Here is a 15,077-nt window from a genome sequence, read left to right on the forward strand (position 1 = left end):
CTATTATAGACGAGAGGTGACTTAAGAGTGCCATTGCACAGCATCGTGCGCCACCTTTCAACTGGGGATTAAATTTACTGTTTTTGACTTCAGAGATTTGAGTTGCAGTCTTAGATTATCGCCTATACGGTATATCAAACCTAGTCACCTTGTACCGTCTGATTGAGTACGCTCGAGAGGTATATAGGTATACTTGGGCAAGGGTGGTCAGATAAATTGCATTGCACATAGTAAACCTAGATTCTAGAAACCTCCCTATAGGTCATGACTCGAACTTATCGTGGGTGTTCCCGGGTTACTTATTGGAATTGGACCTTACAAATGATGAGATCAGGAATGTACGATTTTATCCTCAATGATCAAAAAAAATTTTGTTTAACCTGATTCAAAATTACTGTATTACTGGGTACACCAACCCAATAAAAATCCATTTTAAAAACTTTGTAATAGTTCATAATGACCTACTCCATCTCGATCCAACAATCATGATGGGTTGGACAATTCAAATCAAAATGGTATTCAAACATTTTTTCAATTCGGGTCCCAACTCATTTCAAACGAAGAAAAATATTTGTCCAAAGAAAAGAAGAAAGAAAATGACTTACAAAGATTTATTTCTTAATGGACTTTGGAAAATTTCTGAAATATGTTTTTCTAAAGAAAAAATGATTTTTACAAAAAATCTATTTTTTACATGGACTTTGAAAAATTACTAAAATGTATTTTTCTAAAAAAAGAAAAATGATTTGCCAAAAAAATAGTTTAAATCAAATTTATTGAAAGTTGTTATTCAATGAAAATATTATTTGTCAATGATTTTCAATAATTCAATAAAATTATTTTTTCTTTTAAAATAATTATTGCATGAATGAATTTTTTAATGGATTAGTGCACATAATTCAATAAAATCTCAGGGTTCATTTAAAATGTTATCAAGGGTTTAACACTGAAATTGATTAAAATTCACCTTCAATGGGGTGTCTAGGGTTATCATTATACCTAAGCTCAATCGTCCATTGTCTAACTAGGGTAGTAAGTACGATTAGTTAGAACAAATGTCAACACAAAGTCAATGTCAGAAATGACCCCAAAACCTTTCAAAATTACACAGTTTTTCCCTGAAGATCATAGTAGCTTAGTCCTATTGGTTGCAAGTAATGTCTCAGTCCTCAATCCTAATCAAGCCCATTGTGGGTAGTTGTCTAGAGTTTTCATAAGTCATTTGGGTTAGCTCGATTCCTTTTTTTCAGCAAGGTCATGTCTTCTTTAGATTAAGTTTACTTTTTTCCTATTGAGTCGAGTTAGTTTATCGAGTCTATAGAGGTGTCTGTCGTCCCATCTGAAATTGATCAGATAAAGGAAATTTTTGAATACCTCAAGCGCATTAACGAATTAACTAATAATTTAGCTCTGATGATAGATTTCTATCCTGAACAAGAAGATAATGGTTGGTTCAACCTTTAATTGAAAAAGCAAAGGTTATTGACCTCGGAACAGAAAATAATTCCTAGAGAAATTCATATAAAAATCATCATATACCCCAAAGAAACACGAAGGGATAATGAATTTACTTAGAAATTTCAAAAGAATTGTTCACGTGGTCTGATGATGATATGTTAGGTGCAAGTTTGGGTGTTGTCCGACATGAAATAGATATTCACTCAATGAGATGAAAACACCAACGAGATTAAAGAAGATGTTACAAAACGTATCAATGTTGTCCTCACTGCATCTATCATAAGTCAATATAGGGTACCTTTGGAATTGATATCTGATAATGCGTCATACTTCAAAGTCGAGATTATTACTCTATGTTCAAAGTTCAAGATCTGGCATCATCTCCCTACCATCTTCGAATTAATGAAGTGGTTGACGCAGCTAATAAGAGTCTTAAAATAATCATCGTAAAAATGTGTCAATCACATCGGGATTAGTCAGAGAAGTTGTCATTCAAACTTTGGGCATATTGTACTTCAATACAATCTTCCACTAGAGTTATTCCCTACTCTCCAGTGTATGATATGAAAGTTGTCTTACCTGTTGAAATGGAAATCCTGTATCTGAAAGTCTTGGTGGAAAGTCAGTTGTGAGAAGCAAATTGGATTCGTCAACGATATGAAGAACTAAACTTGATCGAAGAAAAACGACTTAGAGATGAGTCGTCCATGCATTTGACAAAAAGGTCAAAGCTCGTCACTTGCAAGTCGAGGATTTGGTACTCAAAGATAATCAACCACCTACTTTTGACCATAGAGGGAAGTTCAAACCTAATTAGGGAGGTCCGTTCATCATCAAAGAAATATTACCTGAAAAAATTATTTCCTAACTGCACTACTTATTAAAACAAAAGCACATGGGTGGCCTCCCAAGCAGCGCTAAGTTTAACGTCTTCAGCTGGACCTATCAAAAGGTCTAATTTTTAGGAATTTTTCGAACATATAATTTGATAGACATGACAATCGATTTCCCACCCCAAATGATAAACAGATAGATTTTGATCATCATTGGGACATGAAAATGATTTTTTAAATGATTAACATCCCCCGCTTATCCTCAGTTCTTAGTGTCATCACCTTTTCGAAATAGTTCTTAACCATCGTATTTCTTAAGAGAATGGAAGTTGTAAGACAGACAGGATCTTTACAATCTTGTGAAATGATAAGTTGGATGGGGTACGAGGTTAAATCAGTAGTGGTTGAAATTGGTGTGACTAACAAATTAGAGTTCATCCTTAATTCTTCCTAAACAACAGTTTCCTTTGATGGTGGATTAATTTCCTTAGCAAAATTTGTACAATTGATTAGCTCATTGAGAATTTGAAACATTGGTTGGCTCTCGGGGGTTATCTCATTTGAAAATTGACCATTCTCTTTTTTTTCTAAAGGCATAGTAAGCTGACCTAGTTGGACTTCCATCATTACTTCAGTTGAAACTGTAACCTCATTGATTTGAATTTGAATTTTAATTAAGACAGGGTTATCAATTATTGATGGACAATTATCGAAATCTTTAAAAGAGTAAAATTGGTTACTAAGGTTATTTTGAAAGAATGATGGATTTTTTGGGATGGAGATATCCTCATTTTCAAATTTATCAAAATTTCCTTCTTCTAAAGATAGCGCTAGGTGACTCAATTGAGTTCCTATGCTGGCTAAGGCTTCACCTATGTCCTATTGTTATTGGATGAACTGTTGTTGTTGATTTAACAACTCAATCATCAAGGACTCTAATGATGAAGTTGGAGGAGATGACAAAAATGAGTCATTGAATGTTGACTCTAACTCTATAGCTCTATATTCGAAAAAATGTTGAGAATCATAGGATTGTTGATGAATTATGCTTGGATTCATCATCGATGTGTCGTGCATATAAAAATCCTCATGGTTACTAAAATGACTACCTTAAGTGAACTCGTTCTGACACGGTATGGTATCCGAGGGAAACTAATTATCTATGTGGTATGGTTGGTCGAATGAACTAGGTGTCGGCATCTAATAAGAATTTTGAGAATGATGCATATTGGCTTGAGAAACACGAAACATGGGTAGACTCGGACAATATTCAGGAGGATGACCATAATTATCACACAATCGATCAAACAATCACGACAAGAAAAGACAGTACCTAGATAGGTTGCCTAAAGCTAGACAGCTCCTAACTGGGTAGAAATAGCACAACTAGCCTTCTAACTCGATTCTATGAAGTTAATTTTGAATCATTCGGATCTCTAGATTGGAGGTGGCACACAATGCATAAGCAATGGCACTCTTAAATCACCTTCCTTTCTTGAATAAATTGAGTTCATCCCCTCAAAGGGCAAGATCTTACTAGATACAAAAGATGACTAAGAAGTGTAATTAACACAACTTGAAGTGAAATTTCTCCTATTGAGCTCGTGAGCCCTATAGTTAAGTCTAATTAATTTTATTTTATTTAATTGGATAACTAGTGAGTTGATTATCCTAATTAGAGCAAGGAATTGGTAATGACTTTCAATCATTATCTTATCATGCCATCCCTAAGAAAGGGGTGTTCTTTTACTACTTAATTAACTATTCCAAGTGTGTACAAATTGAAAAAATAACACACAAAGACAAGGAGTAATCCACTAGCATAGAGAGGCGTGGGTGTTTCAGAATTACCTCCTGTGCGAGATGGGGTGAAGACAGTTTGAGTCAACTTAGGCCACTAATTTCAATTTTGGTGTGCGAACCTAAGGAGCCGTGATGGTATTATCCACCTATCGTCCTTCCTTAGTCTATTACAATCCAAGCCTTCTTTGATAATTAAAAAAAATTACAAGAAATCCTATACAAGAAGTTTTAAAATAAAAAATAAACCTAACTAAAAATTAAAGGAAATTGAAAGAAAAGAAGAAAAAAATGTTCACCTACAATGAGCAAAATAGAAATGATAGTAAATGGACTCAAAAATAGAATCTAACTTACCAAAATCTTTGCTGACTATGTCATATTTTATAAAAAATTTCAATCTACCCTAAATCGATATACTATAATAGTTAATCGGAGATCGGAGCAGAAAGTTACAGTCAGTTTAAGTTCTACTGTCTAGGGTAAAAAAAAACACGGGAATGACTTTTTTTTTTTTCAATTTTCAATTTTTTTTTCTGCTTTCTTCTCTCTTAAACCCTCAAGAACACTTGAACTTACAGAAAGAAATCAAAAGAAAAAAAAATAAATAAATAAAAATGAAAGAAATAAATTTTAAATCAAAACTTACCACTACTACATTTACCTTTCCCCGGCAATGGCGCCAAAATTTTGATGAGTCTATCGTTGCTCTTCTCACCGGAGTTAATATTAATCTTACTTTTACTTTACTTGTGGGACAAGTAGGGGATCGAACCCAAGAGAAAGGGATAGTAGAGTTAAGTTAAGAGAATAAAATTTGAATTAACCAAAAAAAATTAAAACTATTTTTCTTTGTATTTTTTTGAACTTATAAGAAGATTTAAAGTTGTTTGAAAATGAATTAAAGTTAATGAAGTTAAAAGCAAGTAAACTTATGAAATTGCACCATTGGAGGTGGATCTACCTAGAACATGTTGATGAGCAATTCCTAGTCTTTAACCTTTTTATAACTCAATCGTAAAAGCTTGGTGTTAGCTCCTTAGATAAAAAAGTTTAGCAAATGAAATCAAATGAGAGAACATAAATAAAGTAGAATTCCTTGAATTTTCTACTATCAATTATCTAGTTTAAGCGTACTTTATCTTGATCTAATCTAAGCATAAAGTATCTATATTAAGAATAAATGGTGCAAGAAATCTTAAAGAGAACTCATGAGCATTTTAGATAAAAGAAATGCATGAAACTAGAAACAACACAAGAACTTGTTCTAGACTTTTCCACTCTTCAATGGAGGAGAGCTTAGCCTAATGTTATTGCAAGAGATGAAAATACTTTTTTTCATTTTATGGAGAAGCTTACAAATTCTTCTTTTTTTACTTTTTACAAAACTATTTAGTCAAAAAAAAAATAATTAGAAAATAAAAATATAAAAATATAAGAGAATAGGCAAGGAGCCTTAGATTAAAGGAGTCTTGGATGAGAGAATCAAAAGGGAACAAGAGTTTCTCTAGAGATTAAAGCTCTATTTATAGATAAAAATATGTGTAGAGGATTCTAAAAGTAGCCTCTACTTTTCTTTGTACAAAAGGACAAAAAATGAGAACATGAGTTAAGGATTAGGACATTCCAAATGATTAGGGCATTCCAAACTAGGCCCAAATGCTTTTACCTTGAGAATTTGATTCCAAAATGTTGATTTTCTACACAAGAAACACACGTAATTAGATTTATCTAGTAAATGAATTTATTTATGTATAATTAAGTCTAATTAACATGAATAAAGATAAATGTCAAAAAAATATGCATACAATTTAGTGTTTCGAGACACTCATCGAGTAGTAGAGGAATAATGGATATTAATGGTTAGACTCTCAATGGGCCAAAAAATTCCTCATCTTATACTCATTGTGCTATTTATTACTCTTTCTTCTGATTTTAGGGTTTCCCCTTCTCACGGGAGGTGATCTTGAAAGATTCCCTAGTTCCGAAGATCCTAAAAGGAATGGGGATCTTTGGGATTGGATATGCTATAATGGGGAGATCTACTCTGAGATCTTTGGGCTTTATATGTGCAAATCAAGATTACGAATATTCTTTGACTCAGTTTGTCCTGCTTGGCAGACCATGTCTTGTTCAATACTATGTTACCCTTCTAGCCAGGTCAGATGCTCTCTACCTTGGCTTACCCTTCTGCTGGATAGCTCTTCGTATGATGATATGCGCACGGAACCACTTAATTGGCTTGGACACGTGTACGATCTAGATGGTTGCACAAATATTACCCTCTATAATTATCCCCTTTCGAGGAAACGCGAAGTCTCACTTCGTGAGACACGTATTTTTCTTTTAATTGACTGTCATGATTCTCTATCATTGATTCTAGTTTTACTAAATCGATGCATTCAATGAAACATCGTTTCAAATCTTCTTTGATGGCAGAGATGAATCGCCTATAATCTATGACCATCTGCGTGCCCCGTTAACGCTTGCACTACGCCTTAGGCTGCGACGATTAGGTTGGATTAGGCGATCCTCTTAGGCGTACGTACTCCTTTACGTTCTCCTATAAATAAGAGTCTTGCACCAACTTCTCTTCTTACTGTGATATTGCTTGTGCGATCTCATATTTCTCTGTCTACGACATTTTTTTTCTCTCTATCTTTGCTTCACTATTATCTTTAACTCTCTCAAGCTGAGGTAATCTTCTATTTTTACTTTATTATTCTACAAACTTAATTTCTCAATGGCTGCCAACATAACCCAACTTCGAAGATGACTCTATATCCCTACCTCTGTGTTTATTCAGGTTTGCAAAGGCCCCAACAACCTGACGAGCATTGTCAGGAGGAAATCATAATTTATGACGATTAAATCAAGGTCGGCCTAAGTTTTCATCTCTCTCTCTTCCTCAAGAAGGTGTTGAGTAAAATAAATCGGGCCCCAAGCCAAATATCTAGTAACTTTTACCGCCCAGTGGATATAGTAAAAAAAAATGGGTATAAACCCCAATGACATTCTTTCCAAATATAACTTGAAAACTATCCCCTAATGTCTTGAGTAATATTTGTTGTCCTCTAAGAATGCAGTAGTTGCATTGGTTCCGTCTCTCCCTAGTGTTGACAAAGGGCGGTACAAGGACCCCCTGATTGTCACTAGGAATTGAGAGTTTGCTCCTAGAGTTTCTCATAAGGGATTCGGGGTCCCTCAGACCTTTTAGGGTAAGTCCAACTTTTATGCATCGCTGTATCCTATTTTCGACCTTGTGTAAAATTTAATCTAACTTTGACTTTTTCCCTTTTTGTAGATTCTTTTGCCCTTTCTGTTGTTGAGGCTAGGAAAGAGCAGCGCAAACATCTAAATATAGGGGGCTAATAGCAGTGGGTATCTAAACCTGGGTGACCAACAGGGTTATCAAAAGAGATCAGACCTATCATCCCCCTTCTTTGCCTCGGCCACTTGCACGATAGGCTCCCTTTAATCAAGTCGAGTAGTTCTTGGAAGGCTTTTCTTCTCCTCTTGCCTCTGTACCTGCCCTTCCCTCTCCTCTATTTCCCTTAGGGTTCTCCGTCGTCAAGAATATTAATCTCTTGGAGTATCCTCTCTCCCTTACCCATGTTGTCAGAGCTAATCCTCTATTTGACCAAGGTTAGGAAGAAAAAAAGAAATATGGCCCCGCGCACCTCCACCCACACTAGAGAAGTAGGTCAACTGTCTCTGGTGCATGGAGAGCAAGCTACTCCTACTTTTGCTAATTGTTGCTCTTGCTGAGCATCCTGAGGAGATTCATGCTTAAGCAATACAGAGCTCGGATATCATTAGGGAGCACAGTCCTATTCCTGAGCTCCAACCGCATAAAAGATACAAGCTAATAAGGAAGAGCTTGAGGAGCCCTTCATCCATAGGGAAGTTCAAGCAAGAGGGCCCTAGTGACCTCATGACTCCCCTAGAGGAATCAACTTTCTCCTAGAGGAGTCATAAGGCATTCTTCTAGGATAGAAATGAAAATAATAATTTTTGGCCCCATTTTAACCATGTTTTCAACAATAGTTGTGGGGTCATTGCATCCCTACTTTCCCACTCCATTTCCCTTAAAGACTGGGATGTTGTGGATCGAGCTAATGTTGATATAGGCTTTGGTCGGTTTTTTCATGGCCTCTACTAGATAATTTTTTGCTATTCCCACTCTACTCCTTATACTCCGTGCTTCACTCACTTTACTTTATTTTCTTACAGACCAACTCTTATGGTACCATGGCTTTTCTGAAGTGGCATGAAGCAGAGGACTAGGCAGCCACCCTGACTAGAGAGTATGAGGAAAAATCACTTTAGTTAAGGTTAAGTTGGCATCTTCTAGCCAATTTTCTCAGGAGGCCAAAAAGAAGATGGAGGCAAACTTGGCCCAATTTTTTAAGGCAAACTTAGTCTTAGAGGCCAACAATAAGAAGCTGACAACCATTTAACTGTTCCCAAAGGAGCATTCTTGCCAAAATCCATTTGGACCACAATGTTGAATTATTAAGTTTTTGATAACTAAAACAGTCCTAATGTAAGTAAACAAATATACCGATATGTGTCAAACACACGGACCCTTTATAATCCTAATGTTGAATGATTGCCAAGATGATGGTTGTTACTACTGAGTTACACATGATTGCCAAACCTATGCATTCTTCTTCCCAGTAAAGCCCAGAATTTACTACATTGTTGATATTTTTCTTATAAATAAATAAATTTTAAAATTCATTGTAAATTAGTTTAAACTAAAGGGCTTCACTTGGTTAAAGACTATAACTTAGTTTTAAGAGAGATTTCAATGTGGTTTATCCAGATTGAATATGCAGTGAAATATGAGAAGAGATCAACAATACCCTTTTTTTTAATTTTAATTTGTAATTATGGTTTACAGAAATGAATAATTTCACCTTTATTTCAAATTTAATTATGTAGCATCCACATCCTGTTATAGAAAAACCATACAAATGCCGACATGGTTTTAAAACTCGTATTTTATCTAGTCTCAGTCATGAATGATACTAAGATGACTCTCAATGGTCTTGTTCTCAAATTATTTTTGAAATTGTGGAAGTAGACATGTTTCCCACACATGTAAGTAGTTTTTTCAAGGTGCTAATTATTTAGGAAAAAATGAATTTACTCAAATGTTTGCAACGAATATTACTAATCTAAAGCCCACTGCACAATTATGTAAGAAAATACTAAATAACTGAAATGTCCAAAACTTGGAAGGCATACCCCACTTCTTTTTTACCTTTCATGATAAGGTGCAGTAGTTGTACCTTCAACTTCCTGTAGATCTTTCCTATATTCAACACATATTTCACAAAGAAAATTTACTCAGTACAATAAATCCAGCAATGACAATGTATTCACTTAAATTAATTGAAGACATTGTTTTATGTAAAATTTAATGGGTGAACAGGGTTCATTCAGCCAATCCAAATATTGGGGATAAGGTTGTGTTTCTATTAAGGATGATAAGAATTAATTATTCGAAAGCTTTCAACATGATATGATCTAATGAAACTCAACACAAACTGATAAGGTCCCAATAATTTCACTTTTGAACCGTAATTTCACCAAGATTATCAAAGTTTAAATACTAGTTCCTTAAAAATAATAATAAATTATAATAAAATCTCAAATTAATATAGCTAACAATAATTTGTTACTAATTTCAAGTGAAAAGGATACATTTTGAAACCAACAAAAGGTGTAACAATTACTGTTACAACATGCGAGCAAAGAAGAAGCAACTAGTCAAAACTAAGCTGATTTGGGTGCCATGTCACCGTACCGCAGCTAGGCAAGACTGCATCGCGGTCATCTCGAGGAATTAGTCCTCAAGATTTTCATATAAGCTTCCAATTGCTTCGGTGGTTGTAATTAAATGGGTTCTTCGAATCAAATCATCCGCCAAATCAACTCGATTACCCGAATACGAATGTTATAAATTTGAAGGTTAATTTCAGAAAGAGGACCTTCTCTTCTTTTGTAATTTTTGATTTTTCTTTCTTTAATTCTCTGTAATTTTATTTTGAGAGAGCTCTTAAGTGTAGTGAGAACATCAAGAGTGATCCATTCATACTTTTTGTAATTCTTTTGAAAGCTATTAAAGGAAGATTACAGATCAATCATCATCTTCTTCACCTATTTTCTCTTTTCTTTTGTTATTTTCTACAATTACAATTCTTGCATTGATTGACTTCTTTAATTTTTCTCTTTAGATTTTCAATCTTTATTTCATGTTTTGATTCTAAATTTCAAGTTGATTTCCATCTTATTTGTGCAACAAATATGTTTGTAAGGAATCTGTTTTCTAATTCTGTTTTGACATTTTTATCCGAATGAGCTTTTGAATCCCAACTGTCCCTGTGGAACGAATTCGACTTATCCAAAGTCTTATTTTACATCTTTATCTCTACATTTACACAGCAAGTTCTACAAACGATCAAAATGGCGCCGCTGCCGGGGACAGCAAGTTGATTCATTTTCCAATTCAGAAAGAATCCAAAACAGTTTCCGAAACAGAGCTGAAACTTGTTTTGCTTGAAACAAAAGCCAAACAAACAGAACAAAATTTTAAAAAAAAATTCATTACAATCCTTAGGATATCAAAAACCATTTCCAATTTGAAAAATCAATTTTCATCACAATTTCACCGCTCCGCGGTTACCCCCTAGTACTCCACGGTGATGCGGTAATATTTTTTGCTGATTTTTGTTGAGCAAGTTTTTGACATCATGGATATTGTAGTGGTCATATTTTTTTTTCCTTAGCATTCTGATTTGAATAATTTTGTTATTTTCAGGTGAAGGACTCGACGGAAGTCAACGGAAATTGACAAAAGGCGACACATGGAATTTTTATCCATTGAATTGGTTCTATCACCAAGAACATCAGCAAATTCGAATTTTCTCTGCATTTTATTTTTCTTAGAAAATAACTTGTACTAAGAACTTGAATTTGTATTAAATTTTAATTTTATCCAAGATGGCTCGGATTGTAATAGAATTAGGGACGGACGATAGTGGGACGAAACTATCTTAGCCCCTTGGGTTCGTACACCAAATTTGGTGTTGGTGGCCCGAGTCTACTCAACTCGATCATCCCTCGTCTAAAATGGGAGGTAAATTTTGAAACACTCACGCATCACTCACTAGTGAGTTTCTGTATTGCTTTTGAATGACTAATCTATACACATTGGATCGCGCACATAGTAATAAGGGCACCCTTACGAGGATGGCACCATAAGATAAGAATCGGATTTCATTACCGATATCTTACCCTTCTAGGAAAATCAAATTCACAGCAAATTAATTAATTAAAATTTGATTAGACTAGACTCTAGGTTCCATCGAGATCATTAAGAAAAGTTAATCAAACGTTGCACCAACTGCACTTCTTGATCTTGAACAGTGCCTAAGCGCAATCCTGCCCCGTAGTACTACGTGTATTCGGGAGATAGACTACGTATATTCTAGACAAGAGGTGATCTAAGAGTACCCTTGCTCATCATCGTGCGCACCTCTCCTCTGAGGATTAAACTGGCTGTTTTCGATTTCAGAAATTTGGGTTGGAGGCTTTGATTAACCCTTTGAACCAGTTAGGAGCTATCTAATCATAGGAACCCAATTCTCACGTGTGCATTTCCTCCTTCTCTTATGTGGAAGTTCAAAGTGTATGTTACAGTAGATACAGAACCTCAAGCAGATTTACATCGTCATAAAGTTTAGGAGATAATCTTGGATCACGTGCATCTTATGTGATAATTATGGTCATTCTCCCGAGCATTGTTCGAGTCTACCCATGCTTCATGCTACACAGGCCAATATGCATTATCCTCAAAACACGTATTGGATGCCGACATCCAATTCGTTCGACCAACCATACAACGTAGATAATTGGTTTCCCTCAGATTTCTTACCGTGTCAGAACGAGTTCACTCAAGGTAGTCATTTTGGTAACCATTATGATTTTTATATGCATGACACCTCGATGATGGATCCAACCGTAATTCCCCAACAATCCTATGATTCTCAATATTTCTCCGAATATAGAATTGTAAAGCCAGAGTCATCATTCAATCACTTAGTTTTGTCCTCTCCTCCAACTTCATCATTAAAATCCTTGATGACTGAGTTGTTAAATCAACAACAACAGCTCCATCAACAACAGGACATGGGTCAAGCCTTAATCAACATAGGAACTCAATTGAGTCACCTAGCATTATCCTTAGAAGAAGGGAAATTTGATAAATTAAAAAATGAGGATATCTCACTCTTAGAAAATCCATCATTCTTTCAAAATAATCTTAGTGACCAATTCCACTCTTTTGAGGATTTTGATGATTATCTATCAATAACTGATAACCTCATCTCAACGGAAGTTCAAATACATACTAATGAGGTTGCAGTTCCAACCGAAGTAATGATAGAAGTCCAACTAGGTCCGTTTACTGTGCCCTTAGAAGAAAGAGATAATGGTCAATTTTCAAATGAGATAACCCATGAGAGCCAACCAATGTTTCAAATTCCCAATAAGCAAGTTGATTGTATAAATTTGGCTAAGCAAATTGATCCACCATCAGAGGAGACTGTTGTCTAGGAGGAATCAAGGACCAATTCTAATTTGTTAGTCACACCAATTTCAACCATTACTGATCCAACTTCGTATCCCATCCAACCCATTATTTCACAAGAATGTAAAGACCTTTCATGTCTTACAACTTCCTTTCATGATTGAAACTTATTTTGAAAGGGTGATGACAATAAGAACTAAGGACAAACGAGGGTTGTTGATCATTTTAAAAAATAATTTTCATGTCGTAACGATGGTAAAAATCTGTCTGCAATTGGGGTGGGAAGTCGATCATGTGTTAGTCAAAATGAATGTTAGGAAAATTCTTAAATATCGGATCTTTTGATAGGTCTGGCTGAAGACGTTAAACTTAGCGCTACGTGGGAGGCAACCCATGTGCTTTTATTTTAATAAGTAGTGTAGTTAGGAAATAAAAATTTTCTTAAAAAAAAAATCTCTAACCTTAATACCTTTCTCATTCTCTTCATCTTCAAGTCCACTCTCAAACCAAATCAATCAACGCCACTAGGACTGCAGCCTAGTCAGTAATTGTTGATTAATTAATAGCAACAGATGTTGGTTTATATTAAAGAGAAGAAGGCACATGCCACTGAAAGTTCGGATTTAGATTATGACGTTTTTAGGTTGTTTTTCTATTTTAGGAAGGATTTCTTTTATATGTATAAAAAAAAGAACTGCTTCAGAAATTATCATTGTTATAATTTTCATTCTTTTCAGATTAGTTGTAACAAGACTTTACACATTAATGCCCAATCCGTTTCAGGTGTGATCCAACTTTTTTTATTTTTCCTTACTGCTTGCATATTGAGGACAATATGTCATTAGGTTTAGGGGTATTAGGTTAGCTCACAATTGCATTGCATTTCATTGGTAGTTTAGTTTCATGTTTATTTCATTGCTATTTTAATTTCATGTTGAAAAAAAAATAAAAAATATTCAACATTTTCGAAATATTTTCTTCAAAATCTTTGTATATACTTTTTACATATGAATTTCAAATCTCAGGCTCATGTCCTAACTTTTGATCATAAGTTTTTTTTTGTTATTCCTCATTAAGAAAATTATGAAAGAATTACTTTAAGAATTCACTTCTGATTAGTATTTGGAAATATAAGATTTTATGGAACAAAAGTTGACTCTTCTCTGTCTAAAGTGTTAGGGGAAACTTAGTCTAGTGAACTATAACTTCGTTGTCCCTTGGTTCGCTTGTTAGAAAAAAAACAAAACACTTGAAGAGCTACCATAGGATTAGACTGGGTACTTTGAAAAGGGCTACCTGTTTTTTGTAAAAAGAACACCAGAAAATGGTGAAGTGTGATAAAATAAAAAAAAGAAGCAAAAAATGCGAGAAAATGTCAAAAATGGCTAGAACTGCAAAAATGAGAAAAGAGTCCAATGAGACCAAATAGTATAGAAGGGTGAAAGCCGTCAATGGTAAAAACGTGAGTAAACTGGAATATCACAGATAAATTCCCTTAGAGGTATTAAAGTGAATATCCACACCTCTTACAATCCTAGACAGGATGCTTAGTTTTGAGTTAGAACTTAAGTAGAACCGACAATTCTTAGCAGTTAGGAGGTGAAATCTTGTTCCTAAAAAGATGTTGCTTTTAAAAAGAAAAAAAATATCAAAAAATCGCACAAGCACTCAAGTTATCTTTCAAATTTTCTGAAAATGAGGAATAAAAACTTAGAACTTTGTTCAAACGTAAATGACATTTGACTGATTTATGAAATGTCGTTATGTTCACTTTACATACTTTGATTTTGATTTTAATATTTTTGTAAAGTATTAGAATTTTGTGAGTATATTCACTGCAAACCCTCACTAGTCAAACTCGTCCACTAGGGGTAACCTAGGGGTTTAAGGGCTTACTGCATAAGCTAAATGCAGTCGGGAACCTCACGAAAGAAGAGTTGTTTAGATTTAAGTTTTGCTCGGGACTAGTAAAATTGAGGTTTGGGGGTGTGATAAGGTCCCAATAATTTCACTTTTGGACCGTAATTTCACCAAGATTATCAAAGTTTAAATACTAGTTCCTTAAAAATAATAATAAATTATATTAAAATCCCAAATTAATATAGCTAGCAATAATTTATTACTAATTTCAGGTGAAAATGGTACATTTGAAAACCAACAAAAGGTGTAACAATTACATTTATAATATGTGAGCAAAGAAGAAGCAACTAGCCAAAGCTAAGCTGATTTGGGTGCCACCTCACTACGACGCGGCTAGGCAAGACCGCGCCACGGTCATTTCGAGAAATTTGTCCTCGAGATTTGCATAGAAGCTTCCAATTGCTTCGGTGGTTGTAACTTAATTGGTCCTTTGAATCAAATCATCCGTCAAATCAACCCAATTACCC

The sequence above is a fragment of the Akebia trifoliata genome, chromosome 2 (genome assembly GCF_017979445.1).
Source record: "Akebia trifoliata isolate Shusen 1 chromosome 2, ASM1797944v1, whole genome shotgun sequence".
Taxonomy (NCBI): Eukaryota; Viridiplantae; Streptophyta; class Magnoliopsida; order Ranunculales; family Lardizabalaceae; genus Akebia; species Akebia trifoliata.